Source organism: Quercus lobata, chromosome 6 (assembly GCF_001633185.2).
Source record: "Quercus lobata isolate SW786 chromosome 6, ValleyOak3.0 Primary Assembly, whole genome shotgun sequence".
NCBI lineage: Eukaryota > Viridiplantae > Streptophyta > Magnoliopsida > Fagales > Fagaceae > Quercus > Quercus lobata.
In genome coordinates this window covers 38076230-38082369 of record NC_044909.1, presented here as the reverse complement: position 1 = coordinate 38082369, position 6140 = coordinate 38076230, and positions in this window count along the sequence as shown.

Below are 6140 nucleotides of genomic sequence, written 5' to 3'. Positions count from 1 at the left end.
GAGAGAGAGAGAGAGAGAGAGAGAGAGAGAGAGAGAGAGAGAGAGAGAGAGAGAGAGAGAGAGAGAGAGGTAAGAGTCAGCAAAGAAGGAATAAAAAATAATTTTTAATTTTACCTTGCAGCTACTGTGAACTTGTATTGTAATTTTTAATTTTACCTTGCAGCTACTGTGAACTTGTATTGATACCATTTTACTGTAGCTTAGTAGCTAAAAAATTTAGCTTTACTGTAGCATGTTTTAGGTGTGTTGGTTGCTAAAATAGCTTTTTACCAATTTTAGCACCACCATTATGAGTGCTCTAAACCAAAGGGTTGTTGGGTATGTTTTAAAATTAATTGGGTATGTTCAAAGCTTAAGCCCATAATATTTTGTTGTAAAGCCCAAGCCCATGCTCTAGAATTTTCCTTGGCTGGCGTGAGAATTTTTGGTAGCAAACAAAACTCTCAATCATCTCATATTTCCTTAGAAAAATAGTCAACCGCACCTTCCCCTGTTTTACAGAAAATACATAGCAGCTTGCGGCATCAATTCCTTTGTTTTTGCCTTTCCCTTTTCACTCTAATCATCTTTAGCTACTTCCTTTTCAGAGCTCTAGCTAAGACTATCAAAATTCTGCATATATGATATTAGTTGAAAACAATAAAACACATATTACTTTGATACTTTAGCTCCTCTTTTTTTGCTGAAAATTTTCTCTTGGGCATTTGTGACGAGTTCAAAACTCTGTTTGTGAGTGCACATTAACGAAATTGCGGTTGTATCCTGGAGAGCGATCAGCTGAGCCATTTGCACCGATTGATTCATTCCAATGGAGGCGAAATTGCTTCTTAAGGACAGCGGATTTAGTTCTGTGCCTCAGCGATAAGTTTTACTTAATCCTTAATTTTATATGCTTTTGCACTTGTCTATTTTGCTTATAAGTTAATTTAAGCATATATTATTTTATTGATATATTATTGATATTGCTTTGTAACTTTGTTAATCAATTTGGACAATTTTCCAAACTATACTTCCAACAAGGGTTTATACCAAGTCCTTATAGAATTTAATCTCATTATAGATATGTAGTATTAGTATACTAAAACTTGCAAGATACACCATAGAAATACAAATATAAACATTCTTAGGTTAGGCAAGTTATATTTTTATTCCAATAAGAACAACACATCGGATGAGGACTGAGAAAAGTACCATAAAAATCACTCCTCTCCGTTTATTTGCTCCAATATTAGCTACTACATCTGCACAATGGCCAGCTTCCCAATAGAAATACATAACAATTACTTCCCATTGCCTGCTTAGAAATGTTCCTCCAATCATACACAAGATTCGATGTCAATGACGGGGTAATAGTGGGTTTAACTAGAGAGCAATCAGCATGGAATCAGTCTCTAGTTGGACAACCTTTGTTCCAGGTTAGTAAGAGGACATGAATGGCCTATAATTCTACTAAAATACTAATAATCTAGCCAACATGAAGGGAGAATCCAACTATCCATTTCCCAAAACAATCCCTAAGAAGGCCCCCACGACTAAGAATCCAACTATCAGCTGAGAACATTAGATTTTCTAGGATTTCCTTTGGAGCATCCATCAAAGTTCAATTTTGTTAAATAAGGGGGAGGACAAGTCCCACGAAAATTTTTATGCAGAGCGAAGACTAGGCACAATCTTAGTGATAGGGTGATAGAGCTCAATAGCATGGCTTTAGGTAAGCCTTTATTTTTTATTATTTTATAATTCACTAGTTAGTCACTTCTGGAACTAGCATTGTGGAAAGTAAGATTAAGGTTCTTGGGATTAAATCAGGCAACTAGATCTATAATCTAACAGACTAACACCTCTTGGTATTTCAAATGGAAATGTCTAGGGTTTAAATCCTCCCACCCCAACTATTGAACTATTCCCAAAAAATATAATTGTCAAGAGCCTTGGGTGTTTGAACCCTGAATCAATTTTATTTTCCACAACACCAGTTCTAAAAGTGACTGAGTAGTTTAGAAATTAAACCTAGATTTGAGATGGTTATATGCCGCTTTTATTTATTGGTAACCCAAAATTGATGCCCCTCAATCAATTTTTCTATTATTATTACTATAATATTATCGATGAGACACTACAAAAAACGGGGCCTGAAGCCGCGTTTTGGAGCCGCGTTTTTGGAAAACGCGGCTTTAGCCACTCCTTTGAGCCGCGTTTTGCAAGAACGCGGCTCAAAGGAAAGGCTGGAGTCGCGTTTTCCAAAAACGCGGCTCAATAACGCGGCTTCAGGCCGTGCGGCTAATTTTTTTTTTTTTTTTAATTGTAGCTTGAGCTGCGTTTCAAAAACGCAGCTTCAGACCCCTTGAAACGTACTGTACCAGGATGGAGCTGCGTTTGAAACGCAGCTTCAAGTTTCAGTATAAACAAAAAAAAAACGAAACGTGGAATCCCTCACCATCGAAACAGAAAACTGGCTCTCCGATCGCATAAGACCCTCACTGAGCCCACACTCCCCTCACCGATCGCACATTCCCCTCACCGCTCCAACACAGTCCCCTCACCGCTCGCACATCCCCTCACCGATCGCAGACAACTCTCACCCATCTCAGACAACTCTCACCGATCTCACACTCCCCTCACCGATCTCAGCCCACTCTCACCGATCTCAAGCCTATGTGAATCCCCTCACTTCAACCCTATGTGAATCCCCTTCCTCCCTCCGCTCTTCCTCCTCTTCGTTTCCTTCTCACCGATCACTGGCACACACCCATTCTCGCAAGGCCGACTAGCAGTAAGTTTTTCAAAATTTTTTGTTTTGATTCCTGTTTTGGGGTTCCTATTTTTGCTTTACGGTTTCGATTTTAGGTTTAGGGTTTCGGCCGTCGATCTAGGGTTTTGATTTTGGGTATAAATGTTCAATTTCAATATTTGGTTTTAGATTTCAATATTTGGTTTTGGAGATGTTTGATCGATGAATTCATATTGGGTTTATTCATGTTTGTCATTTTTGCTTGGTGGGTTTTTGATATCTGTGTGTGTGTGTGTGTGTGTGTGTTGCTGCGGATCCTATTGTCTCTGTGTGTGTGTGTGTTGCTTGTGCTGCTGTGTGTGTGTGTGTGTGTGTGTGTATGTTGCTGTTGCTGCTGCTGCTGCTCTGTGTGTGTGTTGTTACTGGTGCTGCTCTGTGTTTGTGTGTGTGCTGCTGGTGTGTGTGTGTTGCTGGTGCTGCTGTGTGTGTGTGTGTGTGTGTTGTTGGTGCTGCTCTATGTATGGGTATGTGTGTTGCTGCTGTTGCTGCTGTGTGTGTGTGTGTGTGTGTGTGTGCTGCTGCTCTGTGTGTGTGTGTTGCTTGTGCTGCTGCTGTGTGTGTGTGTTGCTTGTGCTGCTGCTGTGTGTGTGTGTGTTGCTGCTACTGCTGCTCTGTGTGTGTGTGTGCTAAAGGGTGTGTTTATCATTGATTTTGATGCTCACCATGGAAATGGGACAAACGATGCTTTTTATGATGATCCAGGTATATTTATCATTTCAACTCACCAAGTAAGAATTAATTTGGTCCAGGCCCGTTTTATATGTTTTCCCTTGGAATTTAATCACAAACTGCTTCTCCTGCTTAATATTCAAGGCCTTAATATTATTGATTTTGATCCACTTAATGGATGTACATCTTAGAAGTTCATTTCTCAGCAACCAGTCTAATTCTATTTCATCTTGTTTGTTATAGGATGGAAGCTACCCTGGTACTGGTAAAGTTGATGAGGTAGGTCATGGAGATGGTGAAGGAATAGAAATTAAATTTGCCTATTCTTGGAGGTTCAGATGATATTGCCTTGACAACTGTGCTTGATGAAATTATTGTACCCTGTGCTCAAAGATTTAAGATTGAGGCAGATATAATTCTTGTCTCTGCTGGGTGAGTATTCCATTTCCATAAAAAGCAATTCATACTTCCCGTGAAAAACAATCTATGCTCTATTAAGCAGCTTCACTGTGCAATTTATTTCTGTCTCTGGTGAAGAGTTGTATATAGGTCAAGCAAGTCTATGGATATCCTAATTACTTCATAGATTATAAAATGAACTCATTTAGCTATATATAGGACTAGGAGAAATCCTAAAATGAGGCTCCTATGGGTGGAGCTAGAAATCTTTATAGGAAGAGGGAAGAGGGGTGGGGGTGTGGAAGAGGGATTTTAAGTGAATCGCCGCAGATCATCGCCCAACTTCCAATTTAAACAATGTATAGATGCAATATTAGGAATACTAGCATGACATAAAATAGTAACAATACTGTACTAATTATGACAAGGTTAGAGGAATTTGTTTTATATTTTTTGATAAATAGAACTTTTAAATATTAGTTGACCTTTAATGAAAAAGGATGAAATATAATGTAATTATTGGGAAGTTATTTTACAAGGCTTTCGACAAAGTTGTTTGGGGTCATCCAATTTCAAGTTGTATGGTCGTGCACTTGTGCTGCATCTGCAATTTAATTGTTAGTGTTTCTTTCAATGACAATAGTGCATCTGTCACTAATTAGCTTATTTTTCAAAATATAAGTTTTCTTTTTCCTGTTCTTTTCTTTTTGGGTTGCTGTATTTGGGTGGCAGAAATGAAGGCATGAATTCAAAATGGATAGACATCTAAGAGTTTCTCCAATATTGAAATTTAATTTCAACTAATCAAATTAAACCCACTTATCTATCACAGGATTTGAATCGATTAGTTATTGCACTTAAAATGTAAAGAAACTTTTTAATATTCAGCCTCATAGTCTTTTACCCTTTTTTTTTTTAGAGATTTTTAATCTATAGCGTCCGATAGATTTTTGGTAATGCTTCCAAATTTGAACAACCAGAAGGGGCAATATCCTTTGCTATCAAATGAAATTATGGCATAAAGACATCTTCTATGGGTCTAAAGGCAATTTTGCTGCCCCCCATCCCCTATGCGCTGGTTTAGATTGTCTTCATCTTTAAGTAGCGTATAAAAAATTATCGTAGTCAATCTAGTCAATAGCCGCTTGCATCTCTCTCTCTCTCTCTTTGTTGGTAAAAGTGTGCTTAAGCGTGAAGTGCAAAAGCTCCGGCACTTTTAGTGTCTAAAGTGAGGTGCATTCAAAGAAGTGTGCCTTAGGTGTGCTTTATTGTGATTTTTTAAAAAGCTCAAACACGTATTTTTGTGATTTTTATATTTTTCAACAAAAAAAAAAAAAAGCCAAAACTTAATTGTAGCCACAAAATCTTAACACTATTGATATAAACCATTAATTTGGTGTATAAAATGCAATTTATGGTGTAATGCTACACACCTCTATAAGAACTATTTGGGATCGTAATCACTCTATAGTCTACTATTGATTTTATATTGACTAATTCTTATTTTCATATACTTATCAAGTTATTAAATTATTAACTAATATTAGTAATTAGTCATAGCACATTATGGCTACTGGAGAATGTGTTTCAAGCCATCTCTGTTGTGTTCACTAGAGTCTTTTCATGTTCAAGAGAATGTGTTTTGTGTGGAAGATGCAGCTCAAGATGTGCAGGAAAAATTGTGTGTGTGTGTGTTGTTACTGGTGCTGCTCTGTGTTTGTGTGTGCTGCTGCTGCTGTGTGTGTGTGTGTGTGTTGCTGGTGCTGCTGCTGTCTATGTGTGTGTGTGTGTGTGTTGCTAAACAAGTTTTAGAACCTTGATTTGAACAACTTATCTCATTTATGTTAGGTGTGATAACTCAAATGCTTTGTTAGAATTTTTATTATTATTAAAGTACATATTTTGTCTCATAATATGCAGATGGTAATAAACTAATAATGACATTTCAGAATTATTGATAATTTGTCCAATTTGGTCCAGTCGGTCTATTCAGTCCACCTTAGTCCTTTCGGTCCACTTCGATCCATTCAGTCTATTTCGGTCCTTTCGGTCCAATTCGGTCCTTTTAGTCCACTTCAGTCCTTTCGGTCCATTCAGTTCACTTCGGTCATTTTGGTCCATTCAGTCTATTTTGGTCCTTTCGGTCCAATTCGGTCCTTTTAGTCCACTTCAGTCCTTTCGGTCCAATTTGGCCCTTTGATCCACTCGGTCTTATTGGTCCAGTTCAATCGAAAATGACAAAAAGTAATATAATTATTTTTAATTGTTTAATTTAATTATT